The sequence below is a fragment of the Abramis brama genome, assembly GCF_963993115.1.
Source record: "Abramis brama genome assembly, chromosome: 15".
Classification (NCBI taxonomy): domain Eukaryota; kingdom Metazoa; phylum Chordata; class Actinopteri; order Cypriniformes; family Leuciscidae; genus Abramis; species Abramis brama.
This window is the reverse complement of record NC_139977.1, coordinates 35,911,627-35,934,128: the sequence shown is the minus strand read 5'-3', so window position 1 is coordinate 35,934,128 and position 22,502 is coordinate 35,911,627. Positions and strand designations below refer to the sequence as shown.

At 49.5% G+C, this 22,502-nt stretch overlaps 2 long non-coding RNA genes across 2 annotated transcripts; both read right to left on the bottom strand.

Annotated features, from left to right (window-relative positions):
* Positions 1-461: 461 nt before the first annotated feature.
* LOC311098223 lies at positions 462-1,550 on the bottom strand. The gene is made up of 4 exons (XR_014609411.1): positions 1,427-1,550; positions 1,200-1,306; positions 770-820; positions 462-643 (listed from the first exon to the last, which is right to left on the bottom strand). It is a non-coding gene; the product is annotated as an uncharacterized lncRNA (long non-coding RNA).
* Positions 1,551-19,634: 18,084 nt separating this feature from the next.
* LOC311098168 lies at positions 19,635-22,145 on the bottom strand. Its single transcript, XR_014609398.1, has 3 exons — positions 21,865-22,145; positions 21,386-21,436; positions 19,635-21,259 (listed from the first exon to the last, which is right to left on the bottom strand). It is a non-coding gene; the product is annotated as an uncharacterized lncRNA (long non-coding RNA).
* Between the last annotated feature and the right edge of the window lie 357 nt (positions 22,146-22,502).

Here is a 22,502-nt window from a genome sequence, read left to right as displayed (position 1 = left end):
AAGTTGAAACTAATTGAAAGATTAAAAGATTAGATGGTTTCACTCCTGAAATTACCTTTGGGAACTTCATTAAACTTTCAGAGCAAAAGGGGGCTTTCGAAGCCTTTGTAAGCGACGTCATTTGTTTGCATCTGTAGTGTCAACACATACAGTGTAATTTTCCACTGGAACTTCAAGGCATTCTTTCAGTCATGGTGGAACCACAGTGAGCTCTTTTTACACTTTTTGATAATCAAATAAATGCAGCTCTTTGTGTTTAGAGGTGAATGTTCTGCTGGTGCCATCACTGGTGTCATGATATCATTTCAGCATCAGTCTCCACTAAATTTCTCATGTGTTCGTCAGAAAAGCTGCACAGAAGTTATCAATTGGGTTTTTGATTTCCGTACCCATTACTGAGGAACAACCTTACAAAGCCTTCACAAACAAACACTGTTTTAGTTAAGCTCATGTCTGTCTTTCCAATAATGCTTCCATCATAACAGAAACCTGCAGCATTGTTCAACGACGCTCAAAACTCTTCTCTCTCTTGCTGATATTTATTAATTAAATGATAAAGTACAATGAGAAAATTAACGCAAAACAAGCAGTTTAGGTAAAATGAAGAATATTTTGTAGGTGAGATGAAAAGAACTGCTGCTTTCTAAAAAGAGAAAAAATACTTTCAGAAATATAACATACACAAAGATCAATATAGCACCAGATTTGTTCATCAGTTCTACATAGAGTAAACTATATTTATTCTCTGTATATAATGTGTGTGTCTTACCTCTTTTGCGACTCTGTGAAACACCAGAATGATTCTGTGCAATGTGAGAAACTGGGAATGAAAAACACAAACATCTGCTTATAGTTTTCATACAGCGTATCATGTGTGATTGGATGAACTGATGAATCAGTGTCACTTAAGCGTCATGCACTTGTAGACATTTACATGCACCTGCAGAATCTGCAACATGTGAATCATTTTAACCAAATAAGAAGGATCATTATTAAAAAAGTGCCCTGATTAAGCATAATAGATTTACATAATCCACAAGACAATAATAGCAATTTGAAACTTATGACCACAAGTGTAAATTTAAATGTTGCTTTTCCTATATAGTTCATATAGAGAAATATGAAGACACAGAGAGGCAGATGAAACACAGCTGATGATGAAATATAACAGTTTGATATTAAATATCATAAATACTCACAGTTTGGTTTGCCGCTATTAATGCTGCGCTGTCTGACTAGACTCGGCGCCTTTGGTTCAGAAGATCGTAACTTTTTGTCCTTTTTGTTCGCCATTTTCTCTTTCTCTCTTCACATTTAATTATTGGATTTTTAATGCAAAACATACAAACATAAATATCCAGTTTAAATGAAGTAATTATTAAAAATCTCTTTACAACAAAATTAAAGATAAAGGTGTTTTAATAACCTTGTGATCAGCCGAAAAGGAAATGTCCATCTCTGACATCTCTGCTGTTGTTGTTTAGTATTTTATAGGCTAAGTGAAACCACAGCTGGTGAAATAACGGTTCTAAGTAAAACCCCCTGTAAACTCCTCCTCCTTTTGCCCCCTGGACAGAAGAGCACAGTACATTGCCCTTCCTCTCCTCCCTTCCTCTCCCTCTACCCTTCCTCTCCCTCTACCCTTCCTCTCCCTCTTCCCTTCCTCTCCTCCCTTCCTCTCCCTCCTCCCTTCCTCTCCCTCCTCCTCCTCCTCCTCCTCCTCCTCCTCCCCCTCCTCCCTTCCTCTCCCTCCTCTTCATCCCTTCCTCTCCCTCCTCCCTCTACCCTTCCTCTCCCTCTTCCCTTCCTCTCCTCCCTTCCTCTCCCTCCTCCCTTCCTCTCCCTCCTCCTCCTCCTCCTCCTCCTCCCCCTCCTCCCTTCCTCTCCCTCCTCTTCATCCCTTCCTCTCCCTCCTCCCTATCCCTTCCTCTCCCTCTTCCCTTCCTCTCCCTCCTCCCTTCCTCTCCCTCTATCCTTCCTCTCCCTCCTCCCTTCCTCTCCCTCTTCCCTTCCTCTCCGCCCTTCCTCTCCCTCCACCCTTCCTCTCCCTCCACCCTTCCTCTCCCTCCTCCCTTCCTCTCCCTCCTCCCTTCCTCTCCCTCTACCCTTCCTCTCCCTCTACCCTTCCTCTCCTCCCTTCCTCTCCCTCTACCCTTCCTCTCCCTCTACCCTTCCTCTCCCTCCTCCCTTCCTCTCCTCCCTTCCTCTCCCTCCTCCCTTCCTCTCCCTCTACCCTTCCTCTCCCTCTACCCTTCCTCTCCCTCTACCCTTCCTCTCCCTCTTCCCTTCCTCTCCTCCCTTCCTCTCCCTCCTCCCTTCCTCTCCCTCTATCCTTCCTCTCCCTCCTCCCTTCCTCTCCCTCTTCCCTTCCTCTCCCTCTTCCCTTCCTCTCCGCCCTTCCTCTCCCTCCACCCTTCCTCTCCCTCCTCCCTTCCTCTCCCTCCTCCCTTCCTCTCCCTCTACCCTTCCTCTCCCTCTACCCTTCCTCTCCTCCCTTCCTCTCCCTCTACCCTTCCTCTCCCTCTACCCTTCCTCTCCCTCTTCCCTTCCTCTCCCTCCTCCCTTCCTCTCCCTCCTCCCTTCCTCTCCCTCCTCCCTTCCTCTCCCTCTATCCTTCCTCTCCCTCCTCCCTTCCTCTCCCTCTTCCCTTCCTCTCCGCCCTTCCTCTCCCTCCACCCTTCCTCTCCCTCTTCCCTTCCTCTCCCTCCTCCCTTCCTCTCCCTCCTCCCTTCCTCTCCCTCTACCCTTCCTCTCCCTCCTCCCTTTCTCTCCCTCCTCCCTTTCTCTCCCTCTACCCTTCCTCTCCCTCTACCCTTCCTCTCCCTCCTCCCTTCCTCTCCCTCCTGCCTTCCCCTCCCTCCTCCCTTCCTCTCCCTCTACCCTTCCTCTCCCTCTACCCTTCCTCTCCCTCCTCCCTTCCTCTCCCTTCCTCTCCCTTCCTCTCCCTCCTCCCTTTCTCTCCCTCCTCCCTTTCTCTCCCTCCTCCCTTTCTCTCCCTCTACCCTTCCTCTCCCTCCTCCCTTCCTCTCCCTCCTCCCTTCCTCTCCCTCTACCCTTCCTCTCCCTCCTCCCTTCCTCTCCCTTCCTCTCCCTCCTCCCTTCCTCTCCCTCTACCCTTCCTCTCCCTCCTCCCTCCCTTCCTCTCCTCCCTTCCTCTCCTCCCTTCCTCTCCCTCTACCCTTCCTCTCCCTCCTCCCTTCATCTCCCTCTTCCCTTCCTCTCCTCCCTTCCTCTCCCTCTACCCTTCCTCTCCCTCTTCCCTTCCTCTCCCTCTACCCTTCCTCTCCCTCCTCCCTTCCTCTCCTCCCTTCCTCTCCTCCCTTCCTCTCCCTCTACCCTTCCTCTCCCTCTACCCTTCCTCTCCCTCCTCCCTTCATCTCCCTCTTCCCTTCCTCTCCTCCCTTCCTCTCCCTCTACCCTTCCTCTCCCTTCCTCTCCCCCCTCCCTTCCTCTCCCTTCCTCTCCCTTCCTCTCCCTTCCTCTCCCTCCTCCCTTCCTCTCCCTCCTCCCTTCCTCTCCCTCTACCCTTCCTCTCCCTTCCTCTCCCTTCCTCTCCCCCCTCCCTTCCTCTCCCTCTACCCTTCCTCTCCCTTCCTCTCCCCCCTCCCTTCCTCTCCCTTCCTCTCCCTTCCTCTCCCTTCCTCTCCCCCCTCCCTTCCTCTCCCTTCCTCTCCCTTCCTCTCCCCCCTCCCTTCCTCTCCCTTCCTCTCCCTTCCTCTCCCCCCTCCCTTCCTCTCCCTTCCTCTCCCCCCTCCCTTCCTCTCCCTTCCTCTCCCTTCCTCTCCCCCCTCCCTTCCTCTCCCCCCTCCCTTCCTCTCCCTTCCTCTCCCTTCCTCTCCCCCCTCCCTTCCTCTCCCTTCCTCTCCCTCCCTCTCCCTCCTCCCTTCCTCTCCCTCTACCCTTCCTCTCCCTCCTCCCTTCCTCTCCCTCCCTCTCCCTCCTCCCTTCCTCTCCCTCCCTCTCCCTCCTCCCTTCCTCTCCCTCTACCCTTCCTCTCCCTCTACCCTTCCTCTCCCTCTACCCTTCCTCTCCCTCTCCCCTCCCTCTCCTCCCTTCCTCTCCCTCCTCTCCCTCCTCCTCCTCCTCCTCCCTTCCCCTCCCTCCTCCCTTCCCCTCCCTCCTCCCTTCCTCTCCCTCCTCCCTTCCTCTCCCTCCTCCTTTCCTCTCCCTCTTCCTTTCCTCTCCCTCTACCCTTCCTCTCCCTCTACCCTTCCTCTCCCTCTTCCCTTCCTCTCCCTCCTCCCTTCCTCTCCCTCCTCCCTTCCTCTCCCTCTACCCTTCCTCTGCCTCCTCTCCCTCCTCCTCCTCCTCCTCCTCCTCCTCCTCCTCCCTTCCTCTCCCTCTACCCTTCCTCTCCCTCTACCCTTCCTCTCCCTCCTCCCTTCCTCTCCCTCGACCCTTCCTTTCCCTCGTCCCTTCCTCTCCCTCCTCCTCCTCCTCCTCCTCCTCCTCCTCCTCTCTTCCTCTCCCTCCACCCTTCCTCTCCCTCCTCTCCCTCCTCTCCCTCCACCCTTCCTCTCCCTCCTCCCTTCCTCTCCCTCCTCCCTTCCTCTCCCTCTACCCTTCCTCTCCATCCTCCTCCTCCCTCTCCCTCCTCCTCTCCCTCCACCCTTCCTCTCCCTCCACCCTTCCGCTCCCTCCTCCCTCCTCCCTCTTCCCTTCCTCTCCCTCCTCCTCCTCCCTTCCTCTCCCTCCTCCTCCTCCTCCCTTCCTCTCCCTCCTCCCTTCCTCTCCCTCTTCCCTTCCTCTCCCTCTTCCCTTCCTCTCCGCCCATCCTCTCCCTCCACCCTTCCTCTCCCTCCACCCTTCCTCTCCCTCTACCCTTCCTCTCCCTCCTCCCTTCCTCTCCCTCCTCCCTTCCTCTCCCTCTACCCTTCCTCTCCCTCCACCCTTCCTCTCCCTCCACCCTTCCTCTCCCTCCTCCCTTCCTCTCCCCTTCCTCTCCCTCCTCCCTTCCTCTCCCTCCTCCCTTCCTTTCCCTCGTACCTTCCTCTCCCTCCTCCTCCTCCTCTCTTCCTCTCCCTCCACCCTTCCTCTCCCTCCTCCTCCTCCTCCCTTCCTCTCCCTCTACCCTTCCTCTCCCTCCTCCCTTCTCCCTTCATTTCCCTCTCCCTTCATTTCCCTCCCTCTCCCTCTCCCTCTCCCTCTCCCTCTCCCTCCCTCTCCCTCCACCCTTCCTCTCCCTCCACCCTTCCTCTCCCTTCTTCCTTCCTCTCCCTCCTCCCTTCCTCTCCCTCCTCCCTTCCTCTCCCTCCTCCCTCCTCCCTTTCTCTCCCTCCTCCCTTTCTCTCCCTCTACCCTTCCTCTCCCTCCTCCCTTCCTCTCCCTCCTCCCTTCCTCTCCCTCCTCCCTTCCTCTCCCTCTACCCTTCCTCTCCCTCCTCCCTTCCTCTCCCTTCCTCTCCCTCCTCCCTTCCTCTCCCTCTACCCTTCCTCTCCCTCCTCCCTCCCTTCCTCTCCTCCCTTCCTCTCCCTCTACCCTTCCTCTCCCTCCTCCCTTCATCTCCCTCTTCCCTTCCTCTCCTCCCTTCCTCTCCCTCTACCCTTCCTCTCCCTCTTCCCTTCCTCTCCCTCTACCCTTCCTCTCCCTCCTCCCTTCCTCTCCTCCCTTCCTCTCCTCCCTTCCTCTCCCTCTACCCTTCCTCTCCCTCCTCCCTTCATCTCCCTCTTCCCTTCCTCTCCTCCCTTCCTCTCCCTCTACCCTTCCTCTCCCTTCCTCTCCCTTCCTCTCCCTTCCTCTCCCCCCTCCTTCCTCTCCCTTCCTCTCCCTTCCTCTCCCTCCTCCCTTCCTCTCCCTCTACCCTTCCTCTCCCTTCCTCTCCCTTCCTCTCCCCCCTCCCTTCCTCTCCCTCTACCCTTCCTCTCCCTTCCTCTCCCCCCTCCCTTCCTCTCCCTTCCTCTCCCTTCCTCTCCCTTCCTCTCCCTTCCTCTCCCCCCTCCCTTCCTCTCCCTTCCTCTCCCTTCCTCTCCCTTCCTCTCCCTTCCTCTCCCTTCCTCTCCCCCCTCCCTTCCTCTCCCTTCCTCTCCCCCCTCCCTTCCTCTCCCCCCTCCCTTCCTCTCCCTTCCTCTCCCTTCCTCTCCCTCCCTCTCCCTCCTCCCTTCCTCTCCCTCTACCCTTCCTCTCCCTCCTCCCTTCCTCTCCCTCCCTCTCCCTCCTCCCTTCCTCTCCCTCCCTCTCCCTCCTCCCTTCCTCTCCCTCCCTCTCCCTCCCTCTCCCTCCTCCCTTCCTCTCCCTCTACCCTTCCTCTCCCTCTACCCTTCCTCTCCCTCTCCCCTCCCTCTCCTCCCTTCCTCTCCCTCCTCTCCCTCCTCTCCCTCCTCCTCCTCCTCCTCCCTTCCCCTCCCTCCTCCCTTCCTCTCCCTCCTCCTCCCTTCCTCTCCCTCCTCCTCCCTTCCTCTCCCTCTACCCTTCCTCTCCCTCCTCCCTTCCTCTCCCTCCCTCTCCCTCCTCCCTTCCTCTCCCTCCCTCTCCCTCCTCCCTTCCTCTCCCTCTACCCTTCCTCTCCCTCTCCCCTCCCTCTCCTCCCTTCCTCTCCCTCCTCTCCCTCCTCTCCCTCCTCCTCCTCCTCCTCCCTTCCCCTCCCTCCTCCCTTCCTCTCCCTCCTCCCTTCCTCTCCCTCCCTCTCCCTCCTCCCTTCCTCTCCCTCCCTCTCCCTCCTCCCTTCCTCTCCCTCTACCCTTCCTCTCCCTCTACCCTTCCTCTCCCTCTTCCCTTCCTCTCCCTCCTCCCTTCCTCTCCCTCCTCCCTTCCTCTCCCTCTACCCTTCCTCTCCCTCCTCTCCCTCCTCCTCCTCCTCCTCCTCCTCCCTTCCTCTCCCTCTACCCTTCCTCTCCCTCTACCCTTCCTCTCCCTCCTCCCTTCCTCTCCCTCGACCCTTCCTTTCCCTCGTCCCTTCCTCTCCCTCCTCCTCCTCCTCCTCCTCCTCCTCTCTTCCTCTCCCTCCACCCTTCCTCTCCCTCCTCTCCCTCCTCTCCCTCCACCCTTCCTCTCCCTCCTCCCTTCCTCTCCCTCTACCCTTCCTCTCCATCCTCCTCCTCCCTCTCCCTCCTCCTCTCCCTCCACCCTTCCTCTCCCTCCACCCTTCCGCTCCCTCCTCCCTCCTCCCTCTTCCCTTCCTCTCCCTCCTCCTCCTCCCTTCCTCTCCCTCCTCCTCCTCCCTTCCTCTCCCTCTTCCCTTCCTCTCCGCCCATCCTCTCCCTCCACCCTTCCTCTCCCTCCACCCTTCCTCTCCCTCTACCCTTCCTCTCCCTCCTCCCTTCCTCTCCCTCCTCCCTTCCTCTCCCTCTACCCTTCCTCTCCCTCCTCTCCCTCCTCTCCCTCCTCCCTTCCTTTCCCTCGTCCTTTCCTCTCCCTCCTCCTCCTCCTCTCTTCCTCTCCCTCCACCCTTCCTCTCCCTCCTCTCCCTCCACTCCCTCCTCCCTTCCTCTCCCTCCTCCCTTCCTCTCCCTCCACCCTTCCTCTCCCTCCTCCCTCTTCCCTTCCTCTCCCTCCTCCTCCCTTCCTCTCCCTCCTCCTCCCTTCCTCTCCCTCCTCCCTTCCTCTCCCTCCTCCCTTCCTCTCCCTCTTCCTCTCCCTCCTCCCTTCCTCTCCCTCTTCCCTTCCTCTCCGCCCATCCTCTCCCTCCACCCTTCCTCTCCCTCTACCCTTCCTCTCCCTCTACCCTTCCTCTCCCTCCACCCTTCCTCTCCCTCCACCCTTCCTCTCCCTCCTCCCTTCCTCTCCCCTTCCTCTCCCTCCTCCCTTCCTCTCCCTCCTCCCTTCCTTTCCCTCGTACCTTCCTCTCCCTCCTCCTCCTCCTCTCTTCCTCTCCCTCCACCCTTCCTCTCCCTCCTCCTCCTCCTCCCTTCCTCTCCCTCTACCCTTCCTCTCCCTCCTCCCTTCTCCCTTCATTTCCCTCTCCCTTCATTTCCCTCTCCCTCCCTCTCCCTCTCCCTCCCTCTCCCTCCCTCTCCCTCCACCCTTCCTCTCCCTCCACCCTTCCTCTCCCTTCTTCCTTCCTCTCCCTCCTCCCTTCCTCTCCCTCCTCCCTTCCTCTCCCTCCTCCTCCTCCCTTCCTCTCCCTCCTCCCTTCCTCTCCCTCCTCCTCATCCCTTCCTCTCCCTCCTCCTCCTCCCTTTCTCCCCCTCCTCCCCCTCCTCCCTTCCTCTCCTCCCTTCCTCTCCCTCTCCCTCCTCCCTTCCTCTCTCTCCCTCCCTCTCCCTCTCCCTCCCTCTCCCTCCCTCTCCCTCTACCCTTCCTCTCCCTCCTCCCTTCCACCCTTCCTCTCCCTCCTCCCTTCCTCTCCCTCCCTCTCCCTCCTCCCTTCCTCTCCCTCCTCCCTTCCTCTCCCTCCTCCCTTCCTCTCCCTTCTCCCTTCCTCTCCCTCCTCCCTTCCTCTCCCTCCTCCCTTCCTCTCCCTCTACCCTTCCTCTCCATCCTCCTCCTCCTCCTCCTCCTCCCTCTCCCTCCTCCTCCTCCTCCTCCTCCTCCACCCTTCCTCTCCCTCCTCCCTTCCTCTCCCTCTACCCTTCCTCTTCCTCTCCCTCCTCCTCCTCCCTTCCTCTCCCTCCTCCCTTCCTCTCCCTCCTCCTCCTCCTCCTCCTCCCCCTCCTCCCTTCCTCTCCCTCCTCTTCATCCTTCCTCTCCCTCCTCCCTATCCCTTCCTCTCCCTTCTCCCTATCCCTTCCTCTCCCTTCTCCCTTCCTCTCCCTTCCTCTCCCTCCTCCCTTCCTCTCCCTCCTTCCTATCCCTTCCTCTCCCTCCTCCCCCTTCCTCTCCCTCCTCCCTTCCTCTCCCTCCTCCCTATCCCTTCCTCTCCCTCCTCCCTTCCTCTCCCTCCTCCCTTCCTCTCCCTCCTCCCTTCCTCTCCCTCCTCCCTTCCTCTCCCTCTACCCTTCCTCTCCATCCTCCTCCTCCCTCTCCCTCCTCCTCCTCCTCCACCCTTCCTCTCCCTTCCCCCTTCCTCTCCCTCCACCCTTCCTCTCCATCCACCCTTCCTCTCCCTCTACCCTTCCTCTCCTATGGGTGATGTCTCTTCAAGATATCTGATAATTCTCCCCTCTCCCCCGAAACCGGGTGTTACCCCCTTGGGTTCATGATTTGACCCAAAACATCTCTAAACAATATTTGTATAACCCTTTTGTTCTGGTCTGGGTATTTAAGGCTAGGCTAGGTGACAGAGCAGTCTTTGGGACCCTGTAACCAGGATCATCCCCCATACAGTGCTGTTTCAGTGTTTTCCTGGGCTATTAGATCACATATACATATTCTCTGGGCTATTAGAGCACAGGATGATTCTGTCTGGAGTCTCTTACTCCTCTCACACACATCTCTATAATTTACTGCACACTGTTCACAGCATATAGGATCTGCTTTACATGCTCTTTATCTACTTGTGTGTTTCTAAACAGTCAGGTTTAAACTCATCTGACAGCTTATACTGAATGGAATTGTGGTAAACATAATAGAGATAATAAAGTATTATGTATAATTTAGGAAATATTTCTCAAACAAGAATTGAGGAGTAAATGTTAAATACTTGATCTTTATTCATCTGATTTTAGGTTCATCGTCTAGCGGTTTAATTTCAGTTTGTTTTAGTGTTATATGTAAGAAGGAACTATAACGATCTTCGATAAGTTTTTCCGTGAACTACGCACGCACGCACGCACGCACACACGCACACACACACACACACACACAGATTGTGTGTCATAGATATAGAGATTTCACTCTTCCTGTAGAGGGTACACACAGATTGTTTACTTGTACAGTACACAAGCTCAAAGATGAAAGCTGTTATTCTGCCTCTTCTGAACTGCAGTGCATTTACTGTACAGTGTTTTTATACATGTTTTTCCACTATACTGTCTGTCTGTTTAAATGTAACTTAATATCTTTGCCTGCTTTAAAGGCTTTGAGAATCTGTCCTTTTACCAGTGATAATTCTGAGAGTTAAAGTGATTGTAACTTTATCGAAATGTTCAGGTTAAATCCTGTGTTTTCCAGATCTAAGAAAGACTTTTATCTTAAATAAGATTTAAAGAGTAACAACAACTTCAGTGGAGTCAGATTAATTATTTTGGAGTCAGATAAATAATTGAATTATGCAGTCAAAATAGATGCTTCAAAAAAAAAAAAATCTCTCAATAGAGAATCATAGAAGATGAGAATTTATACTTTATGTTTGACATGATGATTCTCATCCATCTTCATGTCAGATCTCTGATTATCATCTGTCTTCAGGCCTTTGAGTTTGCCGTGAAAATCTACTTATTTGCGCCATTAGTGGACAAACGTTTATCTTCATATTAAAAAACTGAATTATGTTTAATGCAGTTGCTATTCTTCTGTAGTCTCGAATTAATCAAATCTTCAGAATTGACCAGCACTCACTAATTATGTTCCAAATACCAGCAGAATGCAGGTTAACTGTAGTTCCCTTTCGAGGGAACTCGAACTGCGTCAATAAGACACGTTGGGGACAGGGCCGGATTAACAATTTCCTGTGCCCTGGACAACAACATTCAAGCGTAAAATAAAATGAATATTTTATGTTCTGTGGAGAGCAAGCCCTTCTTCATCAGGTGGGTAGTATTAGCCTACTTTTGGTTTGCGGAGTGTGATTCACTGAATTACTAAAAAATATTTTGGCACCTAAATTTTTTTTTTTGTGTCCCGTCCGTAACGCATGTGTATTTCCCTCATATTAAATATAAAACGCATGTGTTGACTTATATTTTTCTAATGTATGGACTCCTTTATTAAGGGAGTATGGATATATAAACAGACATTTGAATATATTGGTATTAAATGCATTTTCTGAGAATTTATATTTCAAGCTTTGACTGCAAATGTCACGTCCATAATGCTGGAATTGACTAATTTTTTATCCTCAACTAGTTTTGTGGTGTAGGTCTATTTTATAATGTTAACTTCAAATAATACTAATAGTAATTTAAAGATGTGGTAGCATTGGATCTGGACGGGAAGGATAGCTCTGGGAGTTGGAAGGGGTGTGTCGCGATTCTGTCTTCTCACACCGCGACACAGGTTCAGGGATCTGAGTGTCGCGATTTCGGTTTCATATCGCATATCGCTTCTGCATGTAATTAGGAAAGTGAGGACTGCGTTTATAACGTGACCTAACATAATATTTGATGGTGCCCAGGGCCCCTTAGATGTCCTGTGCCCCTGGGCAAGTGACCAGTTGCCCTAATGGTTAATCCGGCCCTGTTTGGGGAACTCCCTTAGCGTAGCAGTTCTGAAGCATGAATGAAACTAAGCCAATCTTGATTGGTGTTGCGTCATGACGTAACGTGTGACGGCATACACGGAAGCTACAAAGGGACGCTGGCACACAACAGAGTTAGCTTTTTGCTCTTCAGCAAGCACACTGTGTCAAACTGTCTGTCCTATTTGGTGTTGTTTGTCCCCTAAGAATTGTAATTGCAATTACCGCATTGCAATATATAATCTAGTGGCTCGGATCTCGCGTTTGCCGAGGCAGCGCGTAGATTACGGGTCTACTCTGCAATAAAGATTCTGTGGCTGGGATCTCGCATTTGCAGAGGCAACGCGTAGATTACGGGGCTACTCTGCAATAAAGATTCTGTGTGGGTGCGAGGCATGCACAGTCAGCTCCTGAGGGTGCTGGCTGTGTTCATTGAGAAATATCTCGACGCACACAGCCGTGCGTTTTCGGGTGTTTCACCCTCGCGCCCGTTGACTTTCTTATCGAGAGATGAAAGCCAAATATATTGTGAACGACTCGAATCTCGCGTTCACAGTCCGCTCCTGAGGGTGCTGGCAGTGTTCATTGAGAAATATCTCGGCGTGCGTGCATCCGTGCGCTGTCGGATGTTTCAACCTTGCACCTGTTGACTTTCTTCTCGAGGGTTGAAAGCCAAATATATTGTAACGGCTCGAATCTCGCGTTTGCCGAGGCAGCATGTAGATTACGAGACCGTATAAATAAATATCAAAACAGTATTGTCTGGTGATTATGGCTGCATTTAATTCTATGAAATTAAAATGATGGAATATTATCTGACTTTAAGAAGTTAGATTTTTTTAATTCAGCCTACCATGCAGACCATGTTTCACTTATTGTTGTTTTTGGCTGCATTTAATTCTGAGGATTTAAAATGATGAGCAGCGAATGTCGAAAATCGTTTTCGATTTTTCCCTGCCGGTCCTCCGCTTCAGGGTATCGAAAACGAGACGAAAATGGCTGTCCCTCGCGTGGCGGGACGAGCGAGAATCGCTCCTCCGCGGAGCCCTCTGGAAATCGATGTTTGTATTCTTCGGGACACATCGGTTTTCAGCGAATGCACGCTGCAGTGTCCGCCCAAAGGGCTTGCAGCCAGGCAGTGTTCGCATCCGCACATCGGAAACTGTTTTCGATTATTCCCTGCCGGTCCTCCGCTTCAGGGTGTCGAGAACGAAACCGAAAGAGCCTTATCTCTGGGGAGCCCTCAGGAAATTGATGTCTGTATCCAGCCGTAAAGTTTGCTTTGGGACACATCGGTTTCCAGCGAACGCACACTGCTCTGTCTGCCCCACAGGCTTGCGGCAAGGCAGCGCTTGCGTCCGCACATCGAGAATCGTTACGACCAAACCCTGCCGGTGAACCGCTTCAGAGGATTGAGAACGAATCTCAAATAATACCCGAAATCAGTCTCGAGAGGCTGGTTCCCTTAGTAGAATATTTCAAAGCATGGCAAGACCTGCCAAATATTTCTTCTTGGATCCTGCACACAATGGGAAGTTCGATTCCGCCCACCGAAATTCAACGGGTTGGTGTGGAATGCAGCCGACCCAGTGCAGGGTCGGGTATTGGAACAGGAAGTAAACTCTCTGCTGGTAAAAGAGGCCATAGAGCGTGTTCCTCTGCCGGACAGGGAGTCCGGTTTCTACAGCCGCTACTTCATAGTTCCAAAGAAAGATTGAGGGTTGCGCCAACTTTAGATCTAAGGCATTTGAATCGGTCTCTGAGGAGATTCAGGTTCAAGATGCTCACTATTACCATCATCGTGAGTCAGATCAAATCTGAGGATTGGTTTGTCACGATAGATCTAAGGGACGCATACTTCCACATATCCATCCTTCCATCTCACAGGAAGTTCCTGAGGTTTGCTTTCGGGGGCGAAGTGTTCCAATATTGGGTTCTTCTGTACTGCCTAGCTATGAATGCAGCTCTAGCTCCGCTGAGGCTTCAAAAAGGGGTGTCAGGGTGCTAAATTATATCGATGACTGGCTTATTATGGCCCAGTCACAAGAGCTGGCAGTTCAGTATCGAGATGTCATCCTTGCCCACATCCAGAGCCTGGGGTTGAGACTCAACCTGAAAAAAAAAAAAAAAAAACGTGTTGGAACCAGCCCAGAGAACCACGTTCCTGGGAGTGGCGTGGCACTCGGTCACGATGCGGGCACAATTGTCTCCTGCACGGATCGAGTCCATCCTGGCCACGGTGTCCAGTATAAAGCTAGGCCAATCCATCACTGTAAAACATTTTCAGCGAGTGTTAGGGCTCATGGCAGCAGCATCCAACATCATTTCATTCGGCCTGCTGCCCATGAGGGCCATGCAGTGGTGGTTGAAAACCAAGGGGTTTTCCCTGAGGGGGAACCCGTTCCGCATGATCAGGGTTACGCGCAGATGCTTTCGTTCCCTATCTATGTGGAAAAAAGCTTGGTTTCTGTCCCAAGGAAAGCCGCTTCAACAGACACCTCCCTCACGGGCTGGGGCACGGTCATGAATGGCAGGGCTCTGAGGAGCTTCCTCCCAGACCTCAGGGGTCACCATGTAGACAATGTGTCGGTGTTCTCCTTCTTGATTCATCAGGGGGTTCTGAGATTGCACCCTCTATCCAGATTGGCTCATCAGATCCTCCTGTGGTCCCAGGGGAAATTGTTATCTCTCAGAGCAATGCACTTCCCAGGGGACCAGAATCAGAGAGCAGACATCCTGTTGAGGCAGGGGCTGAGGCCCGGGGAATGGAGACTTTTACACCGAGATGATGAAGCCGATATGCGAGAGGTTAGGCCCAGTTGAAGTAGATTTGTTCGCGTCTCGAGGGATGTCCCACTGTCCACTGGGGTTTTCTCTCACCCATCCAGCCCCATTGGGTTTGGATGCCATAGTACAGATGTGGCCGAGGCTACGCCTGTACGCTTTTCCCCTGATCGCTCTGCTCCCGGGAGTTCTGGAGAGACGGGATCAGCCTACTTCTAGTTGCCCCGTACTGGCCAGCCCGGGTACGGTTTTCATTATAGCACTCCTGGCAGGCCAGCCTTGGCAGATCCCTCTGAGGAGGGACCTGTTTCCACAGGTCGGGGGCTCAATATTCACCCTCGACCAGAGCTGTGGAAACTTTGGGCCTGGCCCCTGAGGGGGCTCAGTACCTAGAGGATGGCCTGTTGGCTGGAGTGGTTGAGACCATACTCAGTTCCAGAGCTCTTTCCACAAGGAGATTGTACGGCCTGAAGTGGAATGTGTTTCCACTTGGTGTAGAGAGTGTGAGGTGGACCCAGTTAACTGCCTGGTTGGCTTCAGTGCTGGAGCTCCTCCAAGATCGCCTCTCGGCCCATCTTACCCCGTCCACACTCAAGGTGTATGTGGCTGCCATTGAGGCTTTCCACGCTCCTCTGGGTGATGGGCCTCTGGGGAGACATCAGCTGGTCGTACGTTTCCTCTATGGGGCTCGGAGGATGAGACCTGCGGCTCGTACCGGAGTTCCCACATGGGACCTGGCAGTGGTTCTCGAAGGGCTGGTCGAGGCCCCCTTCGAACCTCTGGAGTCGGCTGAGGCCAAGAACCTTCCCTCAAGGTAGCTTTTTTATTAGCCATTACTTCTCTGAGGTGAGTAGGAGATCTTCAGGTGCTCTCTATATCTCAGTTTTCTCCAGGTGACATTAAGGCTATCTTGCATCCCAGGCCAGACAATGTGCCTAAGTGCCATTTAATGTGGCACGGCTTACGGTTCTGCAGGCTTTTCATCCTCCACCTCACGTGACAGCGGATGAAGAAAGACTTCATTTACTCTGCCCTGTCAGAGCTCAAGATTTATGTCCAGAGGTCTTCTTCATGGCGGAAGTCAGACCAGTTGCTGGTGTGCTTCGGGTTGCCCAAGAAGGGGCTTCCCGCATCCAAACAGACCATCAGTAACTGGGTCGTTCAGGCTATCTCTATGGCCAATCAGGTGCGCAGCTTGCCTTCACCTTTGGCCGTGAGGGCTCATTCAACTAGAGGCATGGCGTCCTCTAGAGCCCTCCTTTCAGGGCCCCCGATCCAAGAAGTGTGCGATGCAGCGGGATGGGCCACCCCTTATACTTTCATCAGATTTTATAGTCTGGACATTCCTCCTACGCCAGGCACTCTAGTGCTCTCGTCCTAAGTGTGCCTGTGTGCAGCTCACACTGGGACAGGCAGGGCTCGTTGTGGCATAGTGGGTACTCGTTCCCCAAAGTGTCTTATTAACGCAGTTCGAGTTCCCTCGAAAGGGAACGTCTCGGGTTACGACTGTAACCCTTGTTCCCTGAGAAAGGGAATGAGAACTGCGTCCTTCAGCCAAGCCTTCCCCTGCCTGGGAGTGACTTGCTTCATCGCAGAAGCTAACTCTGTTGTGTGCCAGCGTCCCTTTATAGCTTCCGTGTATGCCGTCACACATTATGTCATGACGCAACACCAATCAAGATGGGTTTAGTTTCATTCATGCTTCAGAGCCGCTACGCTAAGGGCTTTCCCCAAAGTGTCTTATCGAGGCAGTTCTCATTCCCTTTCTCAGGGAACAAGGGTTACAGTCGTAACCCGAGATGTTTCTATATTTAAACCCTTATTAATTAGAAGCTAATTAAAACAACAGCACTGTGTTCGACATGGATCCACTGTATAAAGTCCTTATATATTTAGTTGAATGTGATCTCTTTGTTCTGGCAGCTGAACAGAAAGAGTGAATGAAAATAAACCCTTAAACATAAATCTACTCTAACAATAGTGTTTTTATTTTAAGCACTTAAAATAATTTTAATTATTAATAATAATTTGTATTATTCTTATTTTGTATGTGTGTTTGAAAGGCATTGAGGTACAACAGCCACAAAACATCACTTATGATTCAGGGTCAAATGTTGATGAAGAGTTAATGAAGAGGATTTTAGGGTGTATTTTGTTTTATGTTTTATTAATATGTTTAGGCCTATATGGATATAAGCCACAACATGAAGTAAAATCTAATATTTAATGTTTAGAAGAATGTGGTGTTAACTTAAAGTTAATAAGACTTTATTACAATAAAAGGGCAATAGTAATGATTTAATAATGTAATGATAGTAGTGTCTGTGATCATCAGTAGGTGGCGCTAATGCAGTTTCTACACAAACACACACTGAACACTGAACCTGATTCACAGTAACACATGATCATCAAACCACTGAGAAACACTGAAGAACAGCTCATCATAAACACTGAGATATGACAAACACTGCAGTCATTCTTCATCACAGTATATACAGGATAGTGTGAGATATGGATTCATAAACACAAAGATCCAGGTCTTATATTATCAGAAAAAAATATATTTCTTGTATTAAAATGAAGATTGTTTTCCATGCCATTAATATAACATAATTGTAATATGTCTGGATGTTTTACTTGCACACTTTTATTTTCGATTCCATTTTTATTTGATTCTCTTTTTTTTTTATGCATAAACGCAGTACAATAAATAGCGCAATGATAAAAAAAATAAAAAAAATAAATTATATATATGAGAATTTGGGTGTTAAATAAATAAATAAATAAATAAAATCATAATGCATTTATTATTTTTGATTTTGGGGGTAAATTAACCTGGACATGTTGGGAGGTTTTTTTTAAACTCACTAGTCATTGTTGCAGTTGCAAACGTACATTTCTTGTGTTTGAACATTAATCTACAGTATAACACACATGTCAGGTTTCGTATAGACGAAGCAGGCAAGATGGTAAGTTTAAATGCTTTAATTTGCAGAATGGATCGGTACAGCGTAACAGGCGAGTAAACAGTAAGTTGAATATCAGATGATAGCTTAACTGAATGATAATAAAGTCTCTTTCTCTTGCAGATGCAGATGAAGATTCTCTGAAGTTGGACTGAAGACAGGCTGAAGAAGATCGGGATCGACGGTAAGTATGCAGGTAGGAGAAGGAAGGGAGTCTGTGTGTCTTGTATTGACGAGACCAGACGATGACTGAAGGGTGAGTGCTGAATATAAAGGGGTGAGATGACGAGGTACAGGTGATGATGATAATTACTCAGGGGAGAGTGAGGAGAGTGAGTGCAGGTGTGCGCCAAGGAGGATTCTGGGGAGTGTAGTGCAGAGACAGATGAGGAAGACAGACGGTGGATGTGACATTACTCCCCCCTCCCGCAAGGCGTGACCCGCGCCGAAAGCAGCAGAACACGGGAGGGGGGGTGGGCATCTTGGAGTCCGTGATGGGGAGGTGGACGGACTCCAGGATGGTCCAGGCGGCCATGGCGGAACAGCCTGGTCAGGGGACCATGGCGGAGACTTCCCTTCGGGCGGCCATGGTGAAGCAGGCTGAGGAGGTGACCATGGTGAAGAAGGCTGAGGAGGTGACCATGGCGAAGAAGGCTGAGGAGGTGACCATGGCAAAGAAGACCCTTCGGGCGGCCATGGCGGTGAAGACCCTTCGGGCAGCCACGGCGGTGAAGACCCTTCGGGCGGCCATGGCGGAGAAGACCCTTCAGGCGGCCATGGCGGAGAAGACCCTTCGGGTGACCAGGACGGCATTGGGAACCGTGTCGGTGAGGCCTCCACGGTCCCCCCAGAGGACTTATAGCCCCCCCAAAAAAATTTCTTGGGGAAATTATCAGGCTCTGGTTCAAGGCTGGATGAGACAGGGGGTGAAGGCGGCTCTGGGCTGGACAGGACCAGGGGCGAAGAAGTCTCTGAGCTGGGCAGGACCAGCGGCGAAGAGGGCTCTCAGCTGGACAGGTCCAGCGGCGAAGAGGGCTCTGAGCTGGGCAGGACCAGCGGCGACGAGGGCTCTGAGCTGGGCTGGACCAGCGGCGAAGAGGGCTCTCAGCTGGACAGGTCCAGCGGCGAAGAGGGCTCTCAGCTGGACAGGTCCAGCAGTGACGAGGGCTCTGAGCTGGGCTGGACCAGCGGCGAAGAGGGCTCTGAGCTGGGCAGCGATGAGGGCTCTTTGCTGGACGGGACCAGGGGTGAAGAGGGCTCTTTGCTGGACGGGACCAGCGGTGAAGAGGGCTCTGTGCTGGATGGGACCAGAGGTGAAGAGGGCTCTTTGCTGGACGGGACCAGCGGTGAAGAGGGCTCTTTGCTGGACGGGACCAGAGGTGAAGAGGGCTCTGTGCTGGACGGGACCAGCGGTGAAGAGGGCTTTGAGCTGGACAGGACCAGCGATGAGGGCTTTGTGCTGGACGGGACCAGCGATGAAGAGGGCTTCGAAAACTCTGGCTCGGGGAGAACGACGCTCACAGACTCTGGCGGGCAGGCGAACGGCTCTGGGTCATCAGGGCCGATGAGAGGAGGAAGATCGCTGAAGTCATCAACCTCGGACATGGGCTTGGCGGGCACGACGCTGTCAGTCACAGGCGCGGCGGGCATGACGCTCACAGTCTCAGGGATGCCGGGCACGACGCATACTGCCTTGGTCTCGGCAGCTCTGGCGTGAAGTGCGGGCTTGGCTGGACTGGCGTGAAGTGCAGGCTCGGTTGGACTGGCGTGAAGTGCAGGCTCGGCTGACTTCCGGAAGATGATGGGTGGCGTGGTGAAGATGGCTGGAGATGGTGGCGTTCCGGACCTGAACTGGTATGCCGGCTCGGCTGGAACCAACCGGATGATGAACGGGGCTGCGTAGAATAATGAAAGCTGACTCAACCTGGAATCCGAAGGATTCTGCATCTTGGTCTGGTCTTCTGTCAGGTTTCGTATAGACGAAGCAGGCAAGATGGTAAGTTTAAATGCTTTAATTTGCAGAATGGATCGGTACAGCGTAACAGGTGAGTAAACAGTAAGTTGAATATCAGATGATAGCTTAACTGAATGATAATAAAGTCTCTCTTTCTCTTGCAGATGCAGATGATGAAGATTCTCTGAAGTTGGACTGAAGACAGGCTGAAGAAGATCGGGATCGACAGTAAGTATGCAGGTAGGAGAAGGAAGGGAGTCTGTGTGTCTTGTATTGACGAGACCAGACGATGACTGAAGGGTGAGTGCTGAATATAAAGGGGTGAGATGACGAGGTACAGGTGATGATGATAATTACTCAGGGGAGAGTGAGGAGAGTGAGTGCAGGTGTGCGCCAAGGAGGATTCTGGGGAGTGTAGTGCAGAGACAGATGAGGAAGACAGACGGTGGATGTGACAACACATGTGATATGATGCTCCATTACTGTTCATCACCAGTGTAAGCTCTCAGTGACTGTCTGTTTGAACAACATCCTAAATAAAATAAAATAAAATAAAATAAAATAAAATAAAATAAAATAAAATTAAATAAAATTAAAATGCAGCAAATTAAAATAAACATCTTTTAGCTGATAATGTGATTCATGGAGAGTGTCTGATGTGATTGTTTAAAATGTGTGAAATTAGTTTCTATGATAATTAAACCACACCAGTTTTGTTCAGAGTTTAATACTGTGACTGATAAATCAGTTCATTTCTACAAATATTTAGAAATATTTTAAAATCATTCAAATCTTGAGGCTGATCACAATGTAAAGATGTCGATGTGAAGTTCTCTGCTCACAGAACTGTGCTGATACTCATAATCACCAGAGACACTGTTTGATTCAGATCCAAAATCATTTTATATATGTGGTTACATTTCCTTTAAATGTCAATTTAGTAACATTAAATATGCACATTTATACAAAATACTATATAGATGATAAAGAAAGATATATATAATACAACAAAAAAGTACTAAAAAGCTTGTAAACCTTTTAAATCGCTACATTTATAGTTTTCACTTATGTAGCCTTTTCACACATTGTTCAAAGTTATACTGATGATTTTTATTGATAATGTCTATTGATCTTCTCTCAGCTGTTGATCTGCTGTAATAGGCTAATTATCAACTGTAGATTTTTCAAAATCATGCACTTTACTGTATGATTTATTATTATTATTATTATTATTGCAGATTGTTCAACACAAGACAGGGAACATTCAACAACACAAGACAACCACCATGAACACATGATTAAAGGTGCATTGTGTAATATTTAGGAGGATCTGTTGACAGAAATGCAATATCATATACAATATCATATTATATTTTCAGTGGAGTATAAAGAGCTTACATAATGAACCATTATGTTTTTATTACATTAGAATGAGGCATTTCTCTCTACACACAACGCGGGTCCACTTACATCGACATGTTTCTACGGTGGCCCTGAATGGACAAATGTGTTTCGTCACTAGGTTGTTCTTCGTGCAAAGAAGCAAGCTAAAGTCAGTGGATAAAACACTGACACAATGATGAACAAGTGACAATAATATTCACAAAAACATATCGTTTTACTGAATAATAAAACCTAATTTCTTAATTTATCTTTGTAAAAAAAACTCATTGCTTAACTGGCTACTCTAGGTGAGCAACTACTTGAAGTTGAAACTAATTGAAAGATTAAAAGATTAGATGGTTTCACTCCTGAAATTACCTTTGGGAACTTGGGCTTTCAGAGCAAAAGGGGGCTTTCGAAGCCTTTGTAAGTGACGTCATTTGTTTGCATCTGTAGTGTCAACACATACTGTGTTTTTCCACTGGAATTTCAAGGCATTCTTTCAGTCATGGTGGAACCACAGTGAGCTCTTTTTACACTTTTTGATAATCAGATAAATGCAGCTCTTTGTGTTTAGAGGTGAATGTTCTGCTGGTGCCATCACTGGTGTCATGATATCATTTCAGCATCAGTCTCCACTAAATTTCTCATGTGTTCGTCAGAAAAGCTGCACAGAAGTTATCAATTGGGTTTTTGATTTCCGTACCCATTACTGAGGAACAACCTTACAAAGCCTTCACAAACAAACACTGTTTTAGTTAAGCTCATGTCTGTCTTTCCAATAATGCTTCCATCATAACAGAAACCTGCAGCATTGTTCAGTGACGGTCCAAACTCTTCTCTCTCTTGCTGATTTTTATTAATGAAATGATAAAGTACAATGAGAAAATTAACGCAAAACAAGCAGTTTAGGTAAAATGAAGAATATTTTGTAGGTGAGATGAAAAGAACTGCTGCTTTCTAAAAAGAGAAAAAATACTTTCAGAAATATAACATACACAAAGATCAATATAGCACCAGATTTGTTCATCAGTTCTACATAGAGTAAACTATATTTATTCTCTGTATATAATATGTGTGTCTTACCTCTTTTGCGACTCAGTGAAACACCAGAATGATTCTGTGCAATGTGAGAAACTGGGAATGAAAAACACAAACATCTGCTTATAGCTTTCATACAGCGTATCATGTGTGATTGGATGAACTGATGAATCAGTGTCACTTAAGCGTCATGCACTTGTGGACATTTACATGCACCTGCAGAATCTGCAACATGTGAATCATTTTAACCAAATAAGGATCATTATAACTCCTTAAAAAAAGGGGGGGGGGGGGGGGATCCTGCCCTGATTAAGCATAATAGACTTGAACTGAATTTCACATAACAAATATTTACAGTCCACAAGACAATAATAGCAATTTAAAACTTATGACCACAAGTGTAAATTTAAATGTTGTTTTTCCTATATAGTTCATATAGAGAAAGATGAAGACACAGAGAGGCAGATGAAACACAGCTGATGATGAAATATAACAGTTTGATATTAAACATCATAAATACTTACAGTTTGGTTTGCCGCTATTAATGCTGCGCTGTCTGACTAGACTCGGCGTCTTTGGTTCAGAAGATCGTAACTTTTTGTCACTTTTGTTCGCCATTTTCTCTTTCTCTCTTGTCCATTTAATTATTCTTTTTTTTTTTTTTGCAAAACATACAAACATAAATGTCCAGTTCAAATGAAGTAATTAATAAAAATCTCTTTACAACAAGATAATGGTGTTTTAATAACCTTGTGATCAGCCGAAAAGGAAATGTCCAGCTCTGACATCTCTGCTGTTGTTGTTCAGTATTTTATAGGCTATAAGTGAAACCCCCTCCTCCTCCTTTAGCCTTGTGAATATTCCCCTCCTCCTGCCACAGAATTTGTTTATAAACAATATCTGACCTTTTTCTCAGAAATGTTTACATCTCGTAATTCTGAATTTCTTGCAGTTTACACATCTGACCACAGCACCTGATGTGATCTTTCAGAATAGTGTCATCTTGAACTGCTTGATTTTTTTCTCTTCAGAATTGTGAGTTTGGCATATCTGAACACACTTCTGTCAGAGTTCTGAACTTCTTTCACTTGTTGTTGTGTTCACGAACACGTGGTTCATGTTTATATCAGCCACATGCTTTCATGTACACAGCTTGTGTTTT